The 12,568-nt window shown below is 37.1% G+C and overlaps 1 protein-coding gene across 1 annotated transcript in view; it reads left to right on the top strand.

Annotated features, from left to right (window-relative positions):
- The window catches only part of bahd1 (bromo adjacent homology domain containing 1), a 120,943-nt gene that overhangs the window by 44,566 nt on the left and 63,809 nt on the right, over nucleotides 1-12,568 (top strand). The window lies entirely within an intron of this gene.

Below are 12,568 nucleotides of genomic sequence, written 5' to 3'. Positions count from 1 at the left end.
TGGAACTAAGGGGCCAAGCCTAACTCCTGATAAACAACCTCACACCATAATTCCTCCTTCACCAAATTTCACACTCTGCACAATGCAGTCCGAAATGTACCGTTCTCCTGGCAACCTCCAAACCCAGACTCATCTATCAGATTGCCAGTCGGAAAATAAATAAATAAATAAAAGATAAATGGGTTATACTTGCATAGCGCTTTTCTACCTTCAAGGTACTCAAAGCGCTTTGACAGTATTTCCACATTCACCCATTCACACACACATTCACACACTGATGGCGGGAGCTGCCATGCAAGGTGCTAACCAGCACCCATCAGGAGCAAGGGTGAAGTGTCTTGCCCAAGGACACAACGGACGTGAATAGGATGGTAGAAGGAGGGGATTGAACCCCAGTAACCAGCAACCCTCCGATTGCTGGCACGGCCACTCTACCAACTTCGCCACACCGTCCCGTGATTCATCACTCCAGAAAAGGCGTCTCCACTGCTCTAGAGTCCAGTGGCGACGTGCTTTACATCACTGCATCCCAAGCTTTGCATTAGACTTGGTGATGTATGGCTTAGATGCAGCTGCTCGGCCATGGAAACCCATTCCATGAAGTGTTCTGCGTACTGTACGTGGGCTATTTCGAAGGTCACATGGCGCTCTGTAGCAACTGACTGTGGAGAAAGTCTTTGCACTATGCGCTTCAGCATCTGCTGACCCCTCTCTGTCAGTTCATGTGGCCTACCACTGGGTGGCTGAGTTGCTGTTGTTCCCAAACTCTTCCATTTTCTTATAATAAAGCCGACAGTTGACTTTGGAATATTTAGGAGCGAGGAAATGTCACGACTGGATTTGTTGCACAGGTGACATCCTATGACAGTTCCACGCTGGAAATCACTGAGCTCCTGAGAGCGGCCCATTCTTTCAAAAATGTTTGTAGAAACAGTCTCCATGCCTAAGTGCTTGATTTTATATACCTGTGGCCGGGCCAAGTGATTAGGACACCTGATTCTGATCATTTGGACGGGTGGCCAAATACTTTTGGCAATATAGTGTATATCAGCTATGCTATAATCACTAGAAACTTGGACCATATCAACATAAAATGGCCTTAACCTGCAGTAAAATAAACATTTCAGGATGTTGAAAGAAATGTTACACTTGCAAATACATGTAACTCCAAGGCACAGGAGACGACCTTCCGTGGCAAGCTGGCTGTGTAATACCTCGTATATTATTAATACCTTATTACTATACCAAGTGTTTGTTCCTCCAGGGTGAGGACGTGGAGGGATTGATGCCCTAGAAGTATTTTCTTAGTGCTAATGTAGAACAGCCAAGCAGCCGATGGACTGCAAGGAACGTACTTGCTTGACTTAATTGCTGACTCCAACTAAATGCATCACATTTGATTAGCTTCCATTCATCTCGTGCGTGAGTAACCGAGCACAAACAAACCAGATCGCATTGCTACCAGCAGTCACAGTTAGAGAAGTGGCAATTAGGCAGGTTGCTCACATTTTAAAGTGAAATAAACGCCGGGGAATGACTCAACTCGCTTCAATATGCTGAGTAATGACTGAATCATAGCGTCAAAATTGTGCTTGTGTTTAATGTCATACTGCACACATCACTTCCTCTCTCACTATTTGGTGGTGCTGACATTAAACAGCCATCCTTATGTTTATTCAGGCTACCAGTCCATTTTGAGCTTTGATGATGATAATGATGACCAGCTGTTCTCTGCTTCGCTCTGTGAGGCTCAATAGATCTTATTGACAAGTGGTCAATCTGCCACTCATTCGAAAAAACTTAAGACTGTAAAGAAAACCCAACAACCACTTTTAACAGTAAAACGTAATAGCAGTCAGGATGTATTTAGACACGATATACTCATGTGGTGTATTTAGATATCGAGGTCATACCGATGTTATCATGTTTCTTCCGTAGCTTGCCATCGCTAGTGTAACAAGTAACAAGTATAAAATAAACACACAGAAAAGCCAAAGAAATCGATTTTTTTTATATACAGTAATACCTCAATTCATGAGCCCAATTGGTTCTATGACTGAGCTCCTAACTCAAAACACTTGTATCTCAAATCAGCGGTGCAGTCTGGTTGATGCTGGATCGTAGAAACTGGCCTTGAAGTATTCACTTCAAAATCACCTTTTAACCATGTGACTAAATTTGTTAACAACTTCTTCCAGCAACTATAGTGACCCTGGGCTGTGGGAGGCCTTAGGGGGTCTGTTTGCAACATTTCTGTTCTGTTTGTTTCTGTTTGTTTCTGTTTATTTCGAACATGTATACAATGGCAGCATGTTACATCACATACAGTATTACACATTTCCATTTCTCTTTACAACATGTCTGAAAAGGAGTAGGAAAAAGCAACGCTTATTTAATCCTACCCCTTTGGACTTCATAACAAATTCTAACACATGTATTCATTCCTTATTCTCAAATTATAACTGTTTAGATCAATGCATTCTAGGTACCACAATTCACATATGAGATTAATATTTAATTTAAATAAAGATCAAGATGTTTATCAAATTTCTTCTTCTTTGTACTTTGTAAACACTTGTAGTTTGAATAGCTACTTAAACTAGATTATATCAGTACACTTGTTTGATTCCACAATCGAAGCAGAAAATAACAATCAACCATGAATGACAAAAGGACTGAAAAATGCTTGTAAGAAAAAAAATCAATTATATAGAACTCTATAGAGGCAGAAAATAGGTACAAAAAGTATAAAAATAGGCTAAGCAACATTTTACGAACATGTAGAAAATAATATTAGTCATTTATTAGACAAGAACAAAAATAAAATGAGACCTACAGTACATGCGGCATACTCAATAGTATAATGAAAAACAGCGCTAAGAAGGATTACCCTAAATACTTTATATACGGAAACGTAACAAACGACAATATGAACAAAGTAGTGTAACACTTTAATAATTACTATGTAAATATTGGAACCAACCTAGAGCAAAAGATTCCAGTTACAGAGTCAGTTGAAGACTGCAATGATTCTATAGATAGAAATTACAACTCTATGTTCCTTGTTAATGTGACAAAAGAGGAAATAATCAAAATTGTAAAGAAATGCAAATCCAAGACTTCAACTGATTGTTATTGAAGAAATGTCAAAGCCTTTAACAAGTCTGTTAGCAATCTGTCATTTCCAACTGGAAAATTCCCTAACAAAATCAAAATCGCAAAAGTAGTGCCAAATTATAAGACTGGAAACAAACACCAATTCACAGACTATAGACGTGTTTCTTTACTGACACATTTTTTTTAAATCATTGAAAAATTATTCAACAACAGATGGGACAAATTCATAAATAAAAGTGGAACACTCACATATAACCAATATGGATACAGAGATAACATTTCAACATCGATGCCATTAATCGAAATAACAGGCAGTTACCAACGCAATAGATAGTAAACAGTGTGCAGCAGCAGTTTAATGGATCTAATGAATGCATTTGACACAATTAATCATATCTTAATTACAAAATTAGAACGATATGGCATCAGATGGTTGGTCTTAAACTGGATAAGAAGCTACTTAACCAACAAGAAGCAATACATTAAGCTAGGTGAAAATGTATCAACAGAGCTAGAAATATCTTGCGGTGTACCCCAGGCATCAGTACTGGGACCAAAATTGTTCAACCTTTATATAAATGACATTTGTAATGTTACAAAGGACTTAAATTTAGTATTATTTATTGACGACACAACTGCTTTTTGTTCAGGAGAGAACACACAGAAGCTAACACAAATAATAACAGAAGAAATTAATGAATTAAAGAGATGGTTTGACAAAACCAGACTATCTTTGAATCTCAGTATAACAAAAATAATGCTATTTAGTAACAGTTGAAAATAAATACAAACAAATACAAATAGACAGAGTAGATATTGAAAGAGTAAAATAAATCAAATTTTGGGGCGTAATAATAGATTATAAAATGACCTGGAAATCTCATATGAAAATACACACCATAAGGTGGCAAGAAATTGTTCTATAATGAACAAAGCAAACTATGTTCTAAATTCACTTGATATTCTCTACAAAATTAAACTTAATTCACTAACTGTGTGAGAAAAAAAACATCAGTCAGAATAATACATAATGTTGGTTATAGAGAACATACAAACACTTTATTTATGAATTACAAAATATTGAAATTCGATGATTTGGTGCATTTTCAAACAGCTAAAATTATGCACAAAGCAAACTATAACCTGCTACCCAAGAATGTACAACAATTCTTCTCAACAAAAGAGGAAAAATATAACCTCAGAGACAAATCTAACTTCAAACATCTGTATGCACGTACAACACCTAAGACCTTTAGCATATCAGTATGTGGAATTAAAAGCCTACTGAAACCCACTACTACCGACCACGCAGTCTGATAATTTATATATCAATGATGAAATCTTAACATTGCAACACATGCCAATACGGCCGGGTTAACTTATAAAGTGCAATTTTAAATTTCCCGGGAGATATCCGGCTGAAAACGTCTCGGTATGATGACGTTTGCGCATGACGTCACGGATTGAACGGAAGTATTGGGACACCATTGTGTCCCAATACAAACAGCGTCTGTTTTCATCGAAAAATTCCACAGTATTCTGGACATCTGTGTTGGTGAATCTTTTGCAATTTGTTTAATGAACAATGGAGACAGCAAAGAAGAAAGCTGTAGTTGGGATCGGTGTATTAGCGGCTGGCTACAGCAACACAACCAGGAGGACTTTGAGTTGGATAGCAGACGCGCTATCCGACGCTAGCCGCCGACCGCCCCGATGATCGGGTGAAGTCCTTCGTCGCGCCGTCGATCGCTGGAACGCAGGTGAGCACGGGTGGTGATGAGGGCTGGCGTAGGTGCAGAGCTAATGTTTTTAGCATAGCTCTGTCGAGGTCCCGTAGCTAAGTTAGCTTCAATGGCGTCGTTAGCAACAGCATTGCTAGGCTTTGCCAGGCTGGACAGCATTAATCGTGTGGTTACAGGTCCAGGGTTTGGTTCGTTGTCTCCTGATAGTAGAAGTAATAGTAGTAATGTTGATCTTCTGTCTATCCTTCCAGTCAGGGGCATGTTTCTTCTGTTTCTATCCGCAGTTAAGCACGATGCTATCACGTTAGCTCCGAAGCTAAAGTGCTTCACCGATGTATTGTCGTGGAGATAAAAGTCACTGTGAATGTCCATTTCACGTTCTCGACTCTCATTTTCAAGAGGATATAGTATCCAAGGTGGTTTAAAATACAAATCCGTGATCCACAATAGAAAAAGGAGAAAGTGTGGAATCCAATGAGCCCTTGTACCTAAGTTACGGTCAGAGCGAAAAAAGATACACCCTGGCGTCCTGCACTGCACTCTAATCCTTCACTCTCACTTTCCTCATCCACAAATCTTTCATCCTCGCTCAAATTAATGGGGTAATCGTCGCTTTCTCGGCCCGAATCGCTCTCGCTGCTGGTGTAAACATTGTGCAGATGTGAGGAGCTCTTCAACCTGTGACGTCACGCTACTTCCGGTACAGGCAAGGCTTTTTTATCAGCGACCAAAAGTTGCGAACTTTATCGTCGATGTTCTCTACTAAATCCTTTCAGCAAAAATATGGCAATATCGCGAAATGATCAAGTATGACACATAGAATGGATCTGCTATCCCCGTTTAAATAAGAAAATGTCATTTCAGTAGGCCTTTAAATTATGGAATGGATGAAGTAAACAATGTACTAATATGATCCAGTTTAAGAGGCTGTTCAAATTAAAAGTGTTTACAAAGTAAAAAGAAAAAATTATGATAAATTTCATGAATTTATTGAAAATTAAAAATCCATCTCATCAAGCGACTCATAACTGATTTAACTACTTATGAGAAGAACTGATGTATTTAGAACACATTGATGTAAATTGAGTACTAATTGAGAACAGGAAGTATGTTGGTGATTGCTATGAAGAGAAAAAGGGGGAGGATTAGATAAGCCTTGCTTTTTCCTACTCCTTTTTGGACTTGATGTAAAAGAAAATATGTGATATATCATATTGGTACTGTATACATATTCGAAATACATTTCAAGCAATAATTTAATTCCACATACAGATATACAAAAGGTTTTAAGTGTTGTACCTGCATACAAAAGTTTTAAGTTAGATTTTTCTCTAAGGTTATATTTCTTCTCTTTTGATGAGAAGAATTGTTGTAAATTCTTGGGTAGCAGGTTATAGTTTGCTTTGTGCACAATTTTAGCTGTTTGCAAATACACCAAGTCCTTGAATTTCAATATTTTGGATTCGATAAAGTGTTTGTATGTTCTCTATATCCAACATTATATATTATTCTAACTGACCTTTTTTGTAACACACTTAGTGAATGAAGTGTACTTTTGTAGTTGTTCCCCATATTTCTGCACAATAACTCAGATGTGGTAACACTAGCGAGCAGTAGAGAATATGGAGGGATTTTTGTCCAGTACATATTTTGCTTTGTTCATTATTGAAATATTTCTTGCTACCTCATGTTGTATATTTTTATATGAGGATTCTAGTTTATTTTATCATCTATTATTACTCCCAAAAATGTGTTTTCTTTTACTCTTTCAATGTCTATTCCATCTTTTTGTGTTTGTGTTTGACTTCTCTTGTACTGTTATCGAATATTATTATTTTAGTTTTGCTGAGATTCAACAATAGTTTGTTTTTGTCAAACCATCTTTTTAATTTGTTAATTTCTTCCGTTATTGTTTATATTAGCTTTTGTGTGTTCTCTCCTGAAAAAATAGCAGTTGTGTCATCAATAATACTAACTTTAAGTCTTTTGTAACTTTACAAATATAGTTTATATAGAGATTAAACATTTTTGGTCCCAGTATTGATCCCTGGGGTACGCCACAAGATATATTTAGCTCTGTTGATGTATGTTTATCTAACTTCACAAATTGCTTTCTGTTGGTTAAGTAGCTCTTTATCCAGTTCAAGACCAATCCTCTGATGCCATGCCTTTCTCGTTTCTTGATTGAAATATTATGATGAATTTTGTCAAATTGTTTCATTAGATCCATAAAAACTGCTGCTGCACACTGTTTACCATCTATTGCGTCGGTAACTTCCTATGTTATTGCGATGAATGGCATTGATATATTGCTGATATATGTTAGAGCAGTGATTCTTAACCTTCTTGGAGGTACCGAACCCCACCAGTTTCATATGCGCATTCACCGAACCCTTCTTTAGTGAAAAATTAAAAAAAATTTTTTTCAAATTCAAGACAAAGTTATATGTTTTTAGTAACACTTTAGTATGGGGAACATATTCTAAGTAACAAAGACTTAATTTAGAGTTTTTTGGACACTAGGGGAACATATAAGTACTTAAGAATGACTAGTTAAGAGCCAATATGTTACTAATTTGCATGTTAATAAGCAACGAATTAATGGTGAATATGTTCCCCATACTAAAGTATTACCATGTTTTTTTACTGGTGCACAAAATGAACCGTGCATGAACATCACCTTGTTCAAAGAACAAAACCAACACAGTGCATAAACTCACAACAAATTAAACACCTGCAAATCAGTGTGACTTCTGCTGTTGCCGTATCCGTAATACGCTGATAGGGAGAAGTTTTTATTTACACAATGAGTCGGGTGTGTTTTGACCTCCGCCGAACCCCTGAGCCCGACTCACCGAACCCCTAGGGTTCGATCCAACCCAGGTTAAGAACCACTGTGTTAGAGGTTCTGAAATTTCTTCATTAACGTTTTTATTGTTTCCAAATCTATGCCATGACAGTCAATATAGGTCTTGGATTTACATTTATTTACAATTTTGATTATTTCTTCTTTTGCCGCATTTTGGAGTAACATTGAGTTGGGATTCCTGTCTATGGCTTCATTCGAGTCTTCAACTGACCTATCATGAACATCTGGGAGTGTCTGTTCCAGTTTTGTTCCTATATTTTCAAAATATTTATTCAAGCTACTTTGTCCATATTTTAATTTTTTTCGTTTCCCTCTGAGAAGTAATGAGGGTAATCTTTTTTAGCACCATTTTTAATAATACTATTTAGATTAAAGATTAAAGTACCAATGATTGTCACACACACTAGATGTGGTGAAATGTGTCCTCTGCATTTGACCCATCCCCTTGGGGAGCAGTGGGCAGTTGGTGATTTAACCCCCAACTCCAACCCGTGTTGCTGAGTGCCAAGCAGGTATGCCCCATGTTGCTCTCATGTTGTTTTTGTTCTTGTCCAATTGACTGTAGTTTTCTTTTCTATATGTGCGTAGTATGTTAGCTTGTTTTTATGTTTTTTGGACTTTATTTCTGCCTCTATAAATCTTTGTTTTATAAATATTCTATATAATGTATTTTTTGTTACAAACATTTTTTAATCCTTTAGTCATCTATGGTTGGTTGATATATTGCTTCTTGCTTATTTGTTTCCATTGACAATGTTTGTCATAAAACATCAGGAAAATATTTTTAAAAACTGCCATAAGCCTCATTTACATCATTTTCTCTGCACGCATTGTCCCAACTTTGTTCTCTTAGATCATGTTTTTCTCTGTGCGTAGTCTTCGATGTGTCTTTTTGTCATACATATTTCTCTTCTTGTAGATTCCGTCATAGATTATGAAAACCGATAGATGATGACTGATATTGGTTATTAGCAGACCACTTGAAGTGCTATTATCAAAATCATTGGTACATATATTATCAATAAGTGTAACAAAGTGAATTGTAATTCTGCTTGGCCTTGTGATTTTTGGATATAAGCTCATTGTGTTTATGAAATCATCAATGGTCTTTTGCTTGTTAGGTTTCAAAAGGTCAATGTTCAAGTCACCACATATGAAAATTACTTTTTGACTGATATCAGTGAAGGTTGCCTTGATCCATTACTCAAACCTTTCAATGCTTGACTGAGGTGCTCTGTACATACATCTGATCAACACATTTTTACACATGGTCACGCATAACACAACCTGCTCACTGAACTTTGTGGATATTATTAAAAAAATGTCCCATCACCATAAAAAATACAAATTTACACCCATTCAAATCCATTGTAAGTCATGATGGAAAAAATGCAAAAGACTCTCTCCACACTTATCCATGTTTGACTTTTACCTGGTTGATATTTCTGATTGATTACAAAGCTTTAAAGAGGTCGTCACGGAGGTAAACAAGGTAGGAGTTGAACTTTCATTAGTCTTGACATTCAATTATAATAATGAATTATACATCTATAATAATATGTAAACACACACACACATACATATCCGGGACTGTGCAATCAGCGATTACACGCCAACTGGACAATATTTACCATTATTTAATTTATTGTATATTGCGTTGTTTCTGTATATTGTGTGGTTTCTTCTTTTTTTTCTAAATGCAAAGCACCTTAGGGAAGCAACCTACATTTCGTAGGACCTGTACCTGTACATGCACAATGACAAATAAAGATCATTCATTCATTCATTCATTCATTCATATATACATAAAATGTGTGTGTGTATATATATACAGTATATAGTTACTTTGCATTCAGTTGGCCCTCGGCCAAGTTTTTTTTTGCCCAATTTGGGTGTGGTTTTGTATCAAGATGCGTTGTACATAGTACTAAAGTCTCCATAAACCTGGAAGCAGCTAGCAGACGACATAAATGCACAAACACTCACAAACATGACTGTTTTTCTTAGACTTTTGTAACAGTTTGGTCTTGAAGTGGAGGTCTGCAATCAACTGACTGATGTGATTATGTTTTAAATCACAGTTTGTAACCATTTGAAACAACAAAAAAAGCTCTAAAATTCCTCACAGGCACAACACATTCCCCAGAGTAGAGGTTAGCTGGTGAACATGCATGAGAAAGCAGTGCAGAGAAAACAAGGAGATCCAAACATGACTCGCATTAAAAATGGATGCCAGCAGCTTCTCTGTGCCTCATGGAAAACAAAAATGAAAGGCAATTTTACGCTGCTATCTTATTTGCTATGAATACACAAAACAAATAATTGTTTTCTGCAGCGCAAACTCAAAAGTCAAATTCCCCTGAGGTTAAACAACATTTTTGGAAAAAATACGCCACTAAAGGTGAAACTTTGCATTTTAAGATTTAACTCTAAGTGACACACCTGACACCAACCCAGCAGTTAAGAAAGGCAGTGAGTCTGCTTGGTCCATGCATATTAGCAACAGGTCAGTTATCTGTTCAGGCCGCTCAGCAAAGTTTGGCAAACTATATAATACATCAACAATATTAAATGTGCATCACAGTTACTCGTGCACTATCAAGTCTAACAGTGAACTGAACTTTTTTTGGATTTTGCCTATCGTTCACAATCATTATGAAAGACATGACGATGGATGTATTTTTTTTAAAATGCATTCTAAATATTAAATAAACATAAATAAAAGTCCCCTTATGGCAGAGCCAATGGGAGCTCCGCCATTTCGCCCATAAAATCCGATAAATAACCATTCAAAAAGCACAGACAATACTCCATTTATATTTCGTGACTTGAGTATTAACCAACTATTGGGGATATTTTTATTGTCAGCATTAACATAGACAACCTATTTATAGCAGCGACATAACTACTTCCGTTTGTCCCTATGTTTACATCGAGTGGTCTGCTGTTCCGTTGCTTCCCTGCTCCCTGAAAGTTTATTCTGGATCATAAATCATATCTCTCACCTGGAAAATAGATGCCTGAGAATAATATCCGACAAGTTGTGACACTTTGACAGCCATATTGGACCCCGAAGTGGCGAGAACGACACAAAAAGTGCTTGTTCCCCCCCAACCCCACACCCCTTGCTTGGCGAGGATCATGAGACATTTTTCATCTAAATGGGAATATATGAACATCCAAGCAGCCGGCATCCTAATGAGCGCAGACCTTGCACAGTAAGTGATGTTTTATTATGTTTGTTTGCTCTCATAAAGTCTGTTGTGAGCAGAAATCAGTGATGAAGAAAAAAGAAGCAAACGTGATCCGTTTTTTTAAATCAATGCGCCGCATATGCTTAAAATTATTAAAATACGTAAATATTAAATGTTATTATAAATGTGCTCGTTACTACATTACATGTATATAAAACCCTAATGGAGGTGGTTGGATGTTTTTTAGGGGCCCTATGGGCAGAATCGAATGGCTTCCACAGGCTCCATTGAAAGCAGACTTTTGATTTAATTTATTTATTATTTGGATTGCATAAAAAAAAAAAATCCATCCATCGTCATGTCTTTCATAATGATTGTGAACAATATTCCAAAATTCCCCAAAAAAGTGAAGTTCCCCTTTAAGGCTGAGTACCCATTTTATAATTTTACTATGGTTGGTCATCAATTATTATTTTTTGTTGTAATAAATGTTGATTGTTCTAAACTCTTGTGTCCATGCCCCTGTAGAGCAAAATAGAACCGCCATGAGTTATACGTTTGTACCTACCATACACGGTGGTACCTCGGTTTTTGTACGCTCAACTGTTCGCCAAGATTTTGCCCCAGTTTTTCTATACAGTCTTGATTATAGTATGGCAAAACATTATGCGTAACAAACTAGCCAGTCATTTGATGGAATTAAGTCCCAGTGGCATTGTGGTTAGAGTGTCCGCCCTGAGATCGTGAGTTCAAACCCCGGCCGAGTCATACCAAAGACTATAAAAATGGGACCCATTACCTCCCTGCTTGGCACTCAGCATCGAGGGTTGGAATTGGGGTTTAAATCACCAAAAATGATTCCCGAGCACGGCCACCGCTGCTGCTCACTGCTTCCCTCACCTCCCAGGGGGTGAACAAGGGGATGGGTCAAATGCAGAGGACAAATTTCACCACACCTAGTGTGTGTGTGACAATCATTGGTACTTTATTATTTATCCTATGCATGGGGGACTGGCTATGTAACAATATTAAAATCTCACTGTATGATATTATCACGGTATTTAGGCCACGGTACGATATTATTGTGGTATTTGTCCAAAAGAAAAAAGACTTAAAAATGCCCTAGTGTGTAAAATTAAGTGGCAGGAATGTTTAGGATAAACACACCTACTGTAACTGAACACAAACATATTGCTAAAATGTTCTAATCATACGTAATCATACAGTATGTAATTTTAAGTGCAAAGAATTGTGCAGGAACATCTACTGTGCCAAACAAATATTAATATAAAATTTACATTTGTGTGTCTTTATAGTGACAATCAAGTGTAAAATAATATTTGTTCACTTTAGTGTCTTTCAACCTTTATTTTCTGACAAGCAGGGTCCTCCACAGTGGACACGTTCATATCAGTCTGTAATATTCCAAGAAAAGTTAAGTAACAACTTAACTTTTATTCATGTAAATACCTGACAAACTGATGTTTGGCTTCGCTGGCTTAAAATATATTTTTTGGGTGACGGTTTATGAGTTGGCGACTTGTCCAGGGTGTACCCTGCCTTCTGCCCGACCACAGCTCGATAGGCTACAGGCCCCCGTGACATCGAGAGAGACAAGCGGTGGAAAATGGATGAATGGATTGAAG

This window comes from Entelurus aequoreus, linkage group LG03, assembly GCF_033978785.1.
Source record: "Entelurus aequoreus isolate RoL-2023_Sb linkage group LG03, RoL_Eaeq_v1.1, whole genome shotgun sequence".
NCBI lineage: Eukaryota > Metazoa > Chordata > Actinopteri > Syngnathiformes > Syngnathidae > Entelurus > Entelurus aequoreus.
The sequence above is the reverse complement of the archived record's forward strand: the minus strand, read 5'-3'. Positions and strand labels throughout refer to the sequence as shown.